Below are 16,230 nucleotides of genomic sequence, written 5' to 3'. Positions count from 1 at the left end.
AAGGAGTTTGGGGGGTTGGGCATTGAAGACACTACTAATTTTCTTTTTTCAATTCTCACCCAAAGACTTTTTTTCATTGCTTTTGAGAGAGAGGTAGGGAGAGAGAGAAGCAGTGATGTGTGACAAAAGCATCAATCGGTTACCTCCTATACATACCTGCACCAGGGATTGTGGACCTGGGATCAAACCTGCAGCATAGGTATGTGCTCTGACCAGGAATCAAACCTGCAACCTTTTGGCTATGGGATGATGCTCCAATCAACTGAGTCACACTGGCCAGGGCAAGACTGCTAACTTTTTAACACAAACACTTTTTACTAACCAGATATTTCACTTGTACTTATCACCAAGTCAAATGCCAAATTCATATAAATTCATACTAAAACTTTTGCATTTGTTTTAGGTAGGAAAATCCAATATTTAAAAAAAAATTAGAAAATGAAATTGTTATAGTTGTGTTTTATATTTATTAATTTGTCTTATTTTTTTGTTCTTATAGTTTGCTCAAGGAAATCTTTCATCCAAAATATTTTAGTATGGGCCTACTGATTGTGTATGTGTGTGTGTTGCATGAGCACATAAATTAGCCTTCATTTCTTGCCAAGTTTAATAATAAAAGCATTTCAGGAACTAAGTATCAATAAAAATTCCAGTGAATTACAAATGAGTAATATGAAATTTATATGGATTTTATTATAATCAAGGCAAAAACAAAACAGTTGAAGTCAGGCATAGAAAATCTATCAAATATGTATATATATCTGTGTAAATGGGTAATATATGATATGTATGTTATATGTTACATATCTAACATAAGATGATATATAGAAAGAATGTGTCATGATTTAAAGAAAATATCTAAATCCAGTTCATATACAGGATTGATCTTTTCCCAGAAAATAGTTGTCTGAGGATATGTCCAAACAAAAAAACTAGAGCAGTGCAAAAATTTCTTATTGCATAAATCATGTACCAGCTCCTTTAAAAGTATTCTGGTGTCTTTCCATTGATCCCATTTTGAGTCTTCTCTTTGGTCCATGAAAAGGCAGGGTTCATTAGAAATTATTTATTACACACTTTCAGTCTTTAAATGTCATATAATTAGTTTCTACAGTAATTAAAATAAAGAAGGCAAATTGTTTATCCACAAGTAAAGAACCAAGAACTGTTTCAAGACTTCTTAGAAATAGACAACTTGCCCCATTTGACTATGCCCACTTTCAAGAAGAGCCTGTAATCCTAGGAGCTTCACCATAACTGATTCACTAGAGGGACACCAGAGAAATACTTTTCTTGTAGAAAACTTAGCAGTTAAAATCTGAAAGTGGTTCTGGAAAAAAATTAGCCTGACTGAATAAAAATGATGAATCTTTTTAAAACCGATTTTTGCTTGAGAAGAAGTCAGAGCAAATGTTGAGACAAGGGCCAGTCACTGTCAGAAAAGAGCATTGAAAAAGTCACCCAGGGTAAGAGTTAATTTGTTGCTGTAATTTCTACTGCCATGGAGGTGGTAGCGCCTGCATTACTGTCATGTGGTGGGGGGGGGGCACAGTCCTCTAAGACAAATACTATAATGTGGCAACAAAGACCCCATCTAATATGTCTTTCATTAATGAGGTTGCCCCAACAAGCTTGAGTACCACAGCCCAGGACATTTGAAAGGCTTAGTACTCACATGGGATAAAGTTAGTCATTATGGGGAAACTCTTCTATTGTGAAAGAAAGAAAAATAAGAAAAAGTAAATAAAACTCAACACTGCTAATCCATGCCAGAAACAGCAGGCCTAAGGCAGGAGGATGACAAAGCATTGTGCTTCAAAGTGTTTATTGTGCTAGAGCTTCCAAGCACTTTGAAGACAATCATCAAACCCTTTTAAATGGAACCAGTGAGCCTTCTGACAATTGATCTCAACAACAAATGTTTGTGTTTCATGATCAATTTATCCTTCAAATATTCTAAGTAAAATTGTCATTAAATGGGATATTTTTAAAGATAAAACTAGTTTTTCATTTGAGTACTCATGTCTTAAACATGATCAAATTGTGAACTGCATAAAATGGCTTGATATGATATGGAATAATTCATTTAGTAGCTATTATTATGCCTAGTACTATGGGGCTTACAATTCTGAAATCAACTAACCCTATGGCCTCAAACTAGTGAATTTTTACTAGTCTCCATGACCATGGACTGGCCCTTGTTACCATGAAATTACTATTAGTGATCTCTAATGGAAACATGAAACTAGCGAATATATGCCCTTCCTTTTTGGACATGTGATAATAAGGTATGAATGATATTGAAAAATCTAGCCAATTGGGTTTACTTAATCATTTGTTCAGCCACTATATGAAAGCAATCTTGGCAGAGGACTCAATAAGTTTTCTCCAGCTAAACACTACCTCGTAGGTAGGATAGCCTTGTGACCCCTTGAAAGAGGAATAAACAGCAAATAGTAGAAAGCCCTATCAGTGTCCCAGCAAGTCAAATGTAAACAGGTACAGGGAACAGAGATAAGCATAGCTTTCTTTTCCCAAAAGAGACAGCTCTCAACCCAGGATCTGAGACCACCCTAGCATCTGGGACCACCCCAGCACCTGGGACTAACTCAACTTACTCCTGCAACCACATATCATAGGGTAATGGTGAACAGCTTTTATTTTTGGGCTTGAAACATTTCACAAAACAGGAAATGTAATCTTAATCCATTTTATATTGAACAAGTCTCCAGTTATGATTCTGACTAGACTCATTCATCTGGAAAACTGACTTTCAAAAGTGTGTAATACGTCCAAAATAGGAAGTATGTGGATGTGGATTAAGCACTGAAATTAAATTTAATGAAACAGAAATCAATGTAAAAAACACCTTTCAGATGATCAAAAATGAGGCAAAAGTAGATCAAACCTAGGTGTGGTAAGGGTGAAGTCAGGTGCTTCTCTCACGCTTCAGCTGTGACTGAGATTTACCAGGGAGTAATCTGATAAATGCATGTACTGGCCTGTAAGAATCAAACTTCTAGAAGTTTCTTTTTGATCTTTTCCTGAAGGAAAAGTAGCTGCCTTGGGAATTAAGGTGGGAAAAGCTGCATCTTCCACCTGTCAGACTTCAAGGACAGGGTCTAAGTCAGTGGAGAGAAACAACTATAGGCAGAAATGAAAGGAACTTTTACATCAAGGACTGTGTATGAAGGGAGCACTCCTTTCATTCCCAAGTAATAAGTAAATTCTGACATTATATGGGAGAGAGAACCATTTTCCCCAATTGTAAGTTGAAAACATCATAGATGCTACCTAAATAAAGTCAACAGTTTGGGGAAGCATGAAAGATAGGACCCTCACCAGATTTTGGCATTTTCAAGGTGATTTCTGGAAAAGTGGCAGTGTGATGAATCCCCATTGGAGGTATAGAAAAACCCAAGAAAGGCCTTGTAGGAACTGAAGCTAACTAGGCAGTTTATGGGCATCTGTGAACTGCCTGAGGTTTTCCAGGCATGACTGAATGAAATTTAGAGATGGGCTATGGAACTGACTGAATTTTATCTTTGAGAAGATGGGGCATGAACTAATGAAGTTTGGCTTATTTCATTTAGTACAGTCCTTTCTGCTCCTACATATTTCTAAGAGTGGAAGAAACTCAGTGTATATTAGAACTGTATATAGAGACATGGAAAAATGTGGTAGGTCCTCAGGAAATATTATTTGAACTCAAATTCAAACAAGTCACAAAATTAAATACTAGTGAAAATATTAAGTATTAGTAAGAAATTATATTCTCTTACTAATGGAAATCTTGAAAAGCAACTTATTTTTTATCACAATGAGATACATTTTAAAATTCTTATTTAAAAAGTAAGTGAGGCATATGAAATATTATCTGTGTATAATTAGAAGGAAATACTTAGAAAAAGTGAGAGCCAGACTTGGAAACAGTCCTTCCTATACAAGGGTGGCTGAAGAAAACTACCTACAATATGAATGGTTTATAACACATTTAACAAACCCTTAGAAAGGCATTATTTGCTGTGTACTGTTCTGAATGCTTTATGCCTTATAAGAACTCTGTGAGGTACAGCTTTTGCTTCTACCTTTTAGAAGGTGGACCGTAGCCACCATTTCATAGGTGAGAAAACTGTGGAACAGAGTAGTTACATAAGTTGTCCATGGTGAAACACATAGGATGCAACAGAGGTAGGGTTCCAAACCAGGGAAGTTCTGCACCAGCCATTGCACCCTCAACTATACTCATATGTCCTATCACCTCTCCACCAAGAACACAATCATTGTTCCTTCGTAATTCTGCTGATACCACACAACTTTCTTCTTCTTCTGTATGTAGATTATTTACAATGAGGCAACTGACTACTTTTTCAGTTGGTAACCAGCAGAATGGAAGCATTGTAGTGAAGAGGAAATAACTACAGACCACTATTCAGGAAATCCAAGCTTTAGGCTGCCCTGGTCAATAAGTAACTTTGTCATATTAAGTTACATTTATATTTTTAGGTTTTATTGTCCCTGTCTGTAAAAAGGGCTGAGGTAGACTCTCTTAAGGGCATTTCAGTCTCAAGATTGTAAAATTAAACTGACCAGGTGGGTTATACAAGCATCATTTGGCCAAAGTACTTCCTTCTCCCTGTGTAACAGATACTACCAACAGATATCTGTTACTCCCTGTGTAACAGATATCACTACTAGGACCTACCTAGTTGTGAGACATACTTTTTAACTGATCGACATTCTGTTTTTGATGTTTCAATAAGTGTTTTTGTTATAACAACAATAACAGTAAAACATGACAATTACTTCTTATGGAAAAAACAACTGTCAAAGACATTCAAATTGACCAGAAGAATTGCTTCAGAATTACTGATGTTGATCTTAAAGAAGAGCTCAAAGCAAAGAGATGAGTTTTGGCTACATGACATATTTATATGCACCTTATCACTGTCATTAGCATACTTAGCTACTTTTTGCATACATTTCTATGTTTCTAAACTCTGTTTCACTCCACATTCATTATATTTTTACTTCTTTTTTTTCTTTCACTCTCTACCAAAAGAGTTTGTTTTTCACCTCTGTGTTTTTATTTCTATTGTTCTTCATTTCAGGAATATTCTGCTCCTGGTCTTTCTGAAATCCAGAAGGGAAGGTCATTAAGAGTAAAACATTTGGCAGAGAAAGTTTCAAATGGGGCTTTATGTCCTCAGCCAGTAATTCTCCAACTTAAGTGTGCAAAATCACTTGGAAAGTTATAAAAATGTGTATCACCATGCTTCACTGACCAGAGATTTTTGAGACAATAAGTCAGATATAGAAGCTGGGGATTTATATCTTATACAATTTCTGGAACATTGGCATGGTACTTCCCACTTTAACGATTATTCAGATCAATACAGTGGGAAGGGCTTTATGGGGGTGAGGTGTTTTTTTTTGCTTGTTTTTGTTTTTTTGTTTTACAAGTGGAAGGAGATAGACAAATTAGACAAGTTGAACATACTATACCATTGAATTGATGACATTGAATACTCTGGGTATAAGTAGGTGATGTGTTAGCACAAACTGGCTAAAATTCATACCCGCCCAGTCTGGGTTTTTCCTCTACTCATAGTCTTTCCAGAAATACAAGTAAGAAAAGTGAGATGTGGTATAATGACTGCAGACATAGACATATTCATCAAAAGATTATTAGTAAGTAGCCATGTTCTAAAAGAGATGGATGTGGTATGAAGCTATGTATATAAAGCTTAGTGATATATTCTTAACTCTGTATTTTCTCTTTGAATTTAGTATGAAGGCTATTTTTGTAATCATATAAACTCATCTTGGAGAATAGTCAGCTTGGTTGCACATGAATGGCTAATGTGAAACATTAACCTTGCTGGAAATTGTGTATGCATGAAGAAACTGAAGATGGGTTAGTTATGGAAGGAGTACTACTATATTTGGTACAGGTTGTCATTTTACTTGGTGATATGACCTTGAACTAGATGGTAGATTTATTCTTTTATAGGGTAGAGCCAACAATACATATTCTACTTATGTCTCTGAGGTGCTGTGAAAGTGAGGTCATATGAAAGTATTTTAGTGATTAAAGAATCAAAATAATGATGAAGATGCTTTTTCCACTTGCTTTAATCAATAAATACAATCTCCAAGGCAATTAACTAGTTTCTAACCTTTATTTTTTTAATTTAGTAATTTAATGGTATACACAAATGAGTTATTGTACCACTATAAAATGAGTTGATGATGAAGCACAGTCTATATGAATATAGTTATTAAAGAATGATAATGACCATGAAACACAACCTAAGTCACACTTTTTTATAGGACTTATGCAAATTTTGAAGCTGTTTCTCCATAAAATTTTCAAGCACAGCCAATTTCAAAATCTCTTTGGATCAGACCAATGGAACAGAATAGAGAGCCCAGAAATAAACCCAAGTCTTTATATTCAATTAATATTCAACAAAGGGATCAGAAGCAAAAAAAAATGGAGTAAAAAACATCCTCTTCAACAAATGGTGTTGGGAGATCTGGACAGTTACATGCAAAAAAATGAAACCAGACCACCAACTTACACCATACACAAAAATAAATTCAAGGCAGATAAAAGACTTCAATATAAGTTATGACACCATAAAAGTCCTAGAGGAGAACATAGGCAGGAAAATCTCAGATATTCCAAACAGCAATATTTTCACTGATATATCCTTTAGAGCATGGGTGTCAAACTCATTTTCACTGGGGGCCACATCAGCCTCATAGTTGCCTTCAAAGGGTTGAATGTAATTTTAAGACTGTATAAATGTAACTACTCCTTAACTAGGGGCAAGGAGCTCGGCGCTGCCACCAGGTAGAAACAAGTTGCCAGGCTGGATAAAACAAAGTAGAGGGCCGGATTCAGCCTGCGGGCTTTGTGTTTGCCACCCCTGCCCTAGAGTAAGGGACATAAAGGAAAGAATAAACAAACGGGATCTCATCAAAATAAAAAGTTCTTCATGGTCAAAAAAGGCAGCAGTAAAGTGAAAAGGGAACAAACCATATGGGAAACTATATTTGCGAATGATACCTCGGACAGGGGTTTGATCTCCAAAATATAAAGAACTCACATGACTCCACACCAGAAAGACAAACAATTCAATTAAAAAAATGGAGAAAAGACCTGGACAGACACTTCTCAAAGGAGGACATACAGAAGGCCCAGAGACATATGAAATGATGCTTAGCATCGATAGCCATCAGAGAGATGCAAATTAAAACCACAATGAGATACCTCTTCACACCAGTCAGAATGGCCAACATAAACAAATCAACAAACAGCAAGTGCTGGAGAGGGTGGAGAAAAGGGAACCTTAATGCATTGCTGGTTGGAAAACAGACTGGTGCAGCCACTGTGGAAAACAGTGGAATTTCCTCAGAAAACTAAAAATGAAATTGTCTTTTGACCCATCAATTCCACTGCTGGGATTATACTCTAAGAATCCTTAAACACCAATTCTAAAGAACATATGCACCCCGATGTTCAAAGCAGCACAATTTACAATAGCCAAATGCTGGAAGCAACCTAAATGCCCATCAGTAATTGAATGGATCAAAAACCTATGGTACATTTACACAATAGAAAAAAAGAAGGAGCTCCTACCGTCGGTATAGCATAGATGGAACTGGAGAGCATTTTGCTATGTGAAATAAGCCAGATTGTAAAAGACAAATCCCATATAATCTCACCTATAAGTGGAACCTAATCAATAAAACAAACAAGCAAGCAAAATATAACCAGAGACATTAAAAGAACAAACTGACAAGGAACAGAGGGGAGAGGGAGAGAGATAATGGGGGAAAACAGGATGGGCTGTCAAAGAACGTGTATAAAGGACACATGAACAAAGCCAAAGAGGGTAGGTTCAAGGGTTTGAGGTGGAGGTGTGTGGAGTTGGAGGAAATGGTAGAGGAAAATAGATACAATTATATTTGAACAACAATTAAGAAAATAAAAATTGAATTGCCATTTTATCCAGCAATTCCATTTCTGGGTACATACCTAAAATGATTGGAGACAGGAGCTTGAAAAGATATTTGCACACCATGTTCATTGCAGTATTATTCACAATAGCCAGGAGATGGAAGCTTTCTATCTAATTGTTCATCAACAGGTGAATGGATAAAATAATGTGGTGTATAAATACACAAGAATATTATTCAGCCTTAAAAAAAAATTTAACCCTGTCATATGCTACAACTTAGGTGAATTTTGAGGATATTATGTTAAATGAAATAAGCCAGTTACAAAAAGAATAATATGGCATGATTATACTTGTATGAATTATCTAAAGTAGTTGAATTCTTAGAAACTGACAGCAGAATAGTGGTTGCCAGGGGCAAGAGGGAATGGGGAAAGGGGAGTTCTTGTTCATGGGTATAGAGCTTCAGTTTTGTAACAAAAATTTGTGGAGATTTCTTGCACAACAAACTGTATATGGTTGATAATACTGTGTTGTACACTTGAAAATTTTGAAAATAGAAAATTTTATGTTATGTATTTAATTTTACATTATGACAGCCCACACACATACAAAAGGCAATATCCAGAATTGTATATTCAGTAGGATTTTGAAACTGTAGGTTATGTGTAGTAAACTAATATTTAAAGAAATTGTGTATACTTATAGAGTGATTGTCCTAAATATTAAGGGCACTTAGGACATAAATGATTCTGTTGTTTTTCCAGTGGTTAACAAGCAATACTCATTTCATTTATTCTCTTTTCCTCTTTGAATTTCAATCATTTCAATTATTTTTAATGTCACTTCACATATTTGACATTGTATTATAACAAGCAGAAGAGGGGCAGTGTATCAATGTGAAATTAAATTATTTATTAATTATTTAAACCTCTTTGGACCTATTTGCTATACATTTACATCTTCAATATAAACTCATTGGAAATACACTTATTATAAGAGATCACTTTACAGGGACTCATAACAGAAAACTCTTTGATTTGAAAAGACAAAGGGCCCCTTGGGCCCATTGAAAGGGTACCTGCTATTATAACAAGTAAAGCTGAGTTACTAGTCAGCACAGAAAAGTGTTTGGAAGATGTTTCTAATCATTATAGTTATGCATGCCCTGTGTTATTTTGCTTCCATTTTTTTCTTTCTTTTTATAGACTGTGAATTAAAATTAATTAATTAAATTAAACATACAGCAGTGTTGGAGAGAAGAGGTTCTAGCTTAGGTAATACAAATTTTAGGTCAGCTACTTAGCAGCACTATAACATTGGGTGAATTTTTAAAATTAAATAACCATGTTTCCTTCTCCTCTTTAAGTTTAGTATAAAAGTAATATTTTCTTAATAGAACTATTTGCAAAATTTCAAATGAAAAGCCATCTAAATTACTGAACTCAGTGTCTGATGTGGAATTTACCACCAGACCTTGCTAAAAAGGTCATATCTAATTATATTTTATGGCCCACCCTCCAAGAATTATCAGAAATACCTCCTTCAGTCAGACCCTTGCCCATGCATTCTAGTACTCTAAAGGATGTTTTGAATATTAGGATGGTCCCATAGGATGTTTTGAGAGTAAATGTTGTTGCTTGCTCTTCATATTGATCATAGAGAATTATTGTTTTTTACTTTTTTTAATAATGCTGTTATAGTTATCCTTTTCAACTTATCCACCTCTTGGGGTAACACATTCTATTCATTTAATGTATAAATTAAAGTAGCACCTAATTTCCTTGAATTAATAGAAACCAAAATACCTCAATATAAAAAATATTTCATTCCATAATTGAAGAAGAATCTTTTAAACAATGAAAAAAAAAACAGAGTCTGTTTGGCTATAAGATATAGAAATATGACTGAACAGGTTTAAATAAGAATATTTGTGGCTCACATAGCTTGGAACCCAGTTTTCAGGCACAGAGTAATCATGGCACCAGCTCTATTTCTTTATAATTCTCTGATCACTTTCCTCCTTAGTATTTTGACTTTGACATCAGATTCTTATCTCAACAAAGACCTTAGCAAAAAGTGGGGCATTTTTACCTTTGTTTGCATGCAATATAGACTGCTTCTTTTAAAAGCAATTAAGAAATTGCACAGAAGTCATCAGCTAATGACTTTCTGGCACAAGTTGGCATAGATGAAACACAAGGACAGGAGGCTATGATTGACTAAGACAAATCAGAACCAACTTCCTGAGAAAGGATCAGTTCTCTAAATTGCAATGCTAGTATACAGGATTGGGTGAGGTGAATGGTAGAGAGTCAAACATCACCAGTGCCAAGGTTTTATTTCAATGCATTTGATGGAAATATTTACAAAAGTGTCCTCACTTTCTTATCCTTAAGTAGACAACACTGATCATAGTTTAGCCTTTGTTGGATGATGATTGTTATCATCAACATCATGAGGGATTGTTATTCAATGGTAACATCAGTAACTACTATTTAGGTAGGCAGAGCTATTTTCTCTTAAACTAAATAGTTCTTGGTTTTCTTGAATTTTATGATGTCTCTTCTGAACACTGTTTCTTCAGTTGTGATGCTGCTAACTTAAGCGATTGTGGTATACAGAAATCTGCTTCTCAACTTTGCTATGAGAGGAAGTATCATAGAAAATCTCTTAATGGATCCCACTTAACTGACTCTGGAATTAATGGATAATCATTACTTCCTACAAAAAATTATTGTCTGATGTTCTCAGAATATTAAATACACATAGGTAAGTAGGTCACTCTGCACAATACTGATACATATTGCTCTCACTGGTTAAGTTGTATGCTTACAAAGAGGCTCAAGTATTTCTGTTCTCAAACCTGTCTATGGCAGTTGTATTTGTGATGGTATTACACAAACACTTAAAATCTGAGAAAAACAAATAAACAAACAACCCCCCCAACAAACCAAGCTAACAAACAAATAAACCATTTTCATAGAGTTCAAAGAATATCATTGAAAACATTTGTGGCTAAATTAACCATAAGACAGAACTGCAAAAGAGTGAAGAAAATTATGAAATGTAGAAAGATTCTGCATTCATGAAATTGTTCAGTAATAAAGCTCTTGTCCTATTTTAAAGAATCTCAAACAGTAAATTTTAGGTGATACATTATAAATGTAAATCATACAAGAAAATTATGTCAACCTCCAATCAGGATATTCACTCTCAAAGAAAGGGCCTTAGTCCTACATCAAAGCTTGGTGAATGAATGTAAAACAATGTACTTGACATTAAAACCAAATTAAATGTACATGTACTTTGGTAAAATTACACTCTTTAACCAACTTCTATTATTAAACACCTACATCCACATCAAGCAAAAAGGTTTTTCTGGTCTATTAAAAAATGAGATAGTGATGATGCATGCACATGCATAATGGGAGACAGTTATAGATTGCAGGAGTAACAATACTAAGTCCTCATCCATAGTAGCAAGATAATGACTAAAGTTAATAAAACTCGTAAAAATGTATATTATTTAGCACTTTAGGATAACTACTCAAAAATAAGAACAAAGTACTAAAAAGCACTTATATTTGGAAAGTGGGAATGCTATAGTGAGGGGTGGGTTACATATAGGAGACTGTAGTGTGCATTATACAGTTATTATTTCTGATTTTTAATGTGCAATTTTACTCTTATAGATATTAAACTATTAACTAGGAATATCTACCACTCCTGATTCTGTTAGTATGGCAATCAGCCTTCAATATAACCTTCAATGAACCTTGTTCCTGGTATTCACACGCTTGTATAATCCCCTCTTCAATTCCACATTGTATCAACTTTGATTTGGGAGGCCAGTAGAATACAAATGAAGTGATAGTATGTCACTTCTGAGATAAATTATAAAATATTATTTGGCTTCTGTCTCTTTCTTGCATTATTGGCTCTGGAAGAAGGCAGGTGCTATGAGAAACTGAAGTCTCCTGCTAAATTGTTTGTCTCTTTCCTTATTTATAAATTTTAGGTAATAATACATTCCTTGCAAGTTATTATGGAATTGAGATATGAAATATAAAAAGTTCAAGACAAGAAATAGCTCTCAGAGCTGACATTATTATTGTTATTGATATATTTATTAAACTTGCCAGAATCATTCAGCTTACATGGGGCAGAGATAGTATTTCAAAACTACTGTCTTCATCCTAAACCCAAAGCCTGTTCATTGTCCACCAGTGTAAACAGATACTCATAGAAAGTTTGGGTAACTTTTTCTTCTTTTTGTTATACACTTGTGTGGATTATAGGAATCTCTGTAATTCTCCTCCAGTGACCCCTGCAAGAAAAAATCTCCAGCTGGGCCAAAGGAATGCATTACAACATAAGACAGAGTACTAAAGGCCAAGTCAAACTCTATGGAATTGCATTCTTATAGAAAAAGAGAGAGGAAAATATATATGGTGCCTATCAACTCAGAGTGAAATGAATGGAGAAAATGCCATGCTAGAAAGTCTTTTGAATAAAGAAGAGAGTAGAGTGATGGCAGACAGGAAGATGGTTGCAAGGGGAGAGGAGCCATACATACTGGCATGAATGAGTAGTTCTGATTAGCAATATGGGTAGAGATCTTGATATGTATATATCACTAGGAGAAATGTCAGTCAAGGACTTCTTGTGCATTTGAATCCAGAGTCTAAGAGGTTACCAGGTTTGTGGTCAGGTAAGCTAGGACTAGGAAAATTGTTAAAATTGAGCCAAAACACATGATAGAGTTTGGTAGGAAGTTTTAAGCATTCATCTCTTTTATCCTTCCCTACCTGAGGACATATTTATTAGAGAGAAAAAAAGACAGAGAGAGACAGACAGAGACAAAGAGAGAAACATTGATGTGAGAGAGAAACATCAATTGATTGCTCCTAGTACATGCCCTGAGTGGAGTTCAAACCTAATCTTAGGTATGTGCCCTGATCAGGAATCCAACCTATACCTTTTTTGTTTATGGGATGATGTTGCAACCAACTGAGCCACCTAGCCAGGGCTTAATAGGTCATATTGACTGGAAGGTAGAAATTAAGTAAGGTAGTAAGACAAGCGGTAAGCCCAACAGTCAAATATCAGAGGAAAGGCTGAAAGAAGGGGGGTGGGTATTGGGAGGGCATGGAGAACCCAAGAGGAACTGCTAGATGACTACATTTGACCTTCTGAGCTGAATACCAGGAGACTGGTTATTTCACTTTTTTAAATCCCCTAAAATGTGGCACATGTTGGGCACTTAAACTGTTGGATGGGCTAGATGGGATGAGATACTCCACAAGATATGGGGCAGAACATCTGATGTCAGAGGTACAGAATTTGGGAGAGGACCATTTTTCTTTCCCTGTACTGGGTCACCAACCAAGGTTTGCTCTGCAGTCCCCAGGGTGAGAGAACATCCCATAGTGGGGGAAAGCCCACAGTGGCATACCTGGAGGGGATGGTTCTCTCTGGGAGGGCCTGGCAGGATGCTCCTTGGTGAGGTATTGAGGAATCAGAGGGGGAGAAAACACTTTCATAAACCCAAGTGAGAATCAGAAATGGGATGCAGTAAGTGTTGTGTTCTCTCCTGAGTGTGATCTTCCTGAAGTCAGGGGCACTCTTTAGCACTGGCCCTAACACCAGAGAGTGACACAAAAAGCCCAATAAATGAGTAGATGAATGAATGAATTATTAATAAATAGCACATCTTAGAAGATATACAACATGGAGTAGGATATGTGGTTCTAAACCTACAGATACTGCTCTTGGCCCAATGTGGAAGTGGGATTAATTAAATCAAGGTTTGGAAACAATTCCAAGGATAGATTGAGTGATAAGGAAACTGAAAATTAAATGAGTCAGCAGAAAAGGAGTGAACATAAAATTTAAGGATGTGGCTATTGATGTGGCAATAATACTAGTAAAGAATGTTAAAGAAGTCATGAAAGGAGAGTGTATTGAAGGGAAAGCTTAAAAGTGGCAAGTGCCATAGAAAATAAAAGACCAAGGAAGATATTGACTGAAGAATACCTGTTGGGTTTAGCTAGAAGGAGGTCATCTGTAAATTTTGGAAGAACCATTTTAATGGAGTAGTGGAGGCAGAAATCAGATTATTCTGATGTAAGAAATTAATGGAAAGTGAAGAGGTGAATAAATACAGTGGATGTATAGTTTCAATGAGCTTGGATGAAAAGGGAAGGAAAAGACAGTCATAAGAGCAGGACAGAAAATGAAGGATAGCTTTTTAAATGAGAGATTTCAGCAATTCGAAGTTTTAACCCAGACTTCAGCTTTGACTTCCCCGCTTCTTGACATCAAAATAAGATCAACTTGAAGACAGTTTCTAGGTTATTATGGTGATTACTGTGGGGAGTGTGGGGCATTGATTATTTATACTCCATGGTCTCTGCTGGCTCTGATCTCATTCTTTCTCCACTTCCTTGGTTATCATTGAATTGACAAGATTGGAAATCAGCCCTTGTTTGTTAAGAATCTATATACATTGGCCCTGGCTGGGTGGCTCAGTTGGGTTGGACTGTTCTGTGCACCAAAATGTTGTGGGTTTGATTTTCTGTCAGGGAGCATTCCTAGGCTGTGATTTAGATCCCTGGTTGGGATGTGGACAGGAGGCAACTAATCAACATTTCTCTCTCACATTGATGCTTCTCTCTCTCTCTCTCTCTCTCTCTCTCTCTCTCTCTCTCACATTAAACATATCCTCAGGTGAAGATTAAACATTATCTATACACATTGTCCATTTGGGGACATTTGAGGAATATTGCTGAATATAAACTATTACTCATTTTATTCTTCCAAAATAAGCTTAAGATTTCACTTTCTAAGAGTCTCTCTCTTTGTCTGCTTCTTGGTTCTGAACATTAGAATGAAGTTTTCTTTCTGTCACTTTTGGAAATCTTCTTCTAGTTGCCTCTTGAATATTGGTGTTTCTCAGGATTTTGTCCGTGATTGCCTTCTCTGTTACATTCCTTACCAGAGACTTCTAAATCATTACCCATTGGGTCATATCCAGGTAATACACAAGCTTTTTCTTGACCTGTACATTATTATTTGTATTTAAAATGTTAAATTTGAGATATTTGGAGATTAACATGCTATTATAAGAAATGATACAAAAATCTCATGTACCCTTTATGCACTGTCTCCCAAGGGTATTGAAAAACTGTGTGCAATATTACAAGGAGGTTATGGACCTGGATATAGTCGAGATACAAAACATTTCTATCATAAGATTTTATAGTGAAACCCACTTCCTTTCCATTCCTACCTTTTCTTATCCTGGCAACTATCAGTCTTCTACATTTCTGTAGTTTTGTCCTTTCAACAATGTTATGTGAACAAAACTGTATCTATGGATGTATAATCACAGGATGGAAGTAACCTTTTGGGCTTGGCTTTTTCCCCTCTCAGCTTTATCCTCCAGAGGTTTATCAAGGTTATTGTGTGTATCAACAGTTCATTCATTTTTATTTCTGAAGAGTATTCCATTGTATGGATATACCACAGTGTTTTAATCATTCACCCATTGAAGCATATCTGAGTTGTTACTGTTTTTTGGCTATTGTGAATAAAGCTGCTATAAATGTTCATGTATAGGCTTTTGTGGGGAGGTAAATCTCTGGGACAAATGTCCAAGAAAGCAATTGTATGATTGTCATATGTTTATCAGAAACCATCAAACTGTTTTCCCAGAGTAGCTATACCGTTTTACATTCCTACTTGCAATATAATAAGTGACCTAGGTTCTCTGCATCCCCATCAGCATTTGTTGTCATTATATTTTATTACATCAATTATGATAGGTTTGTAGTAGTATCTCATTCTAGTTTTAATTTGCATTTCCCTGATGGCTAATGATGTTGAACATCTTTTAATGTGTCTACCAATATGTGTATCTGCTCCAATGAACTGTCTCTTCATGTATTTTTCCATTTTCTAATTGTATTGTTACCTATTTTACTTTTGAATTTTGAAGGTCCTTTGCCAGATATATGGTTTGTAAATATTTTCTTCCACACTGTAGTTTGTGTTTTCATCCTCTTAATAGGATCTTTCACAGAACAAAATATTTTTACTTTAGGTAAAGCTCAATACATCAATTTTTCCTTTAATGGATCATGCTTTATTTGTTTGTTTGTTTCTTTGGATTCCACTAGAGGTCAAGAAATTTTATTTTATTTTTAAAATATATTTTATTGATTATGCTATTATAGTTGTCCCAGTTTTTCCTCCTTTG

This window comes from Phyllostomus hastatus, unplaced genomic scaffold (genome assembly GCF_019186645.2).
Source record: "Phyllostomus hastatus isolate PE091 unplaced genomic scaffold, TTU_PhHast_1.1 phas_scaffold_78, whole genome shotgun sequence".
Classification (NCBI taxonomy): domain Eukaryota; kingdom Metazoa; phylum Chordata; class Mammalia; order Chiroptera; family Phyllostomidae; genus Phyllostomus; species Phyllostomus hastatus.
This window is presented reverse-complemented; position numbering follows the sequence as displayed.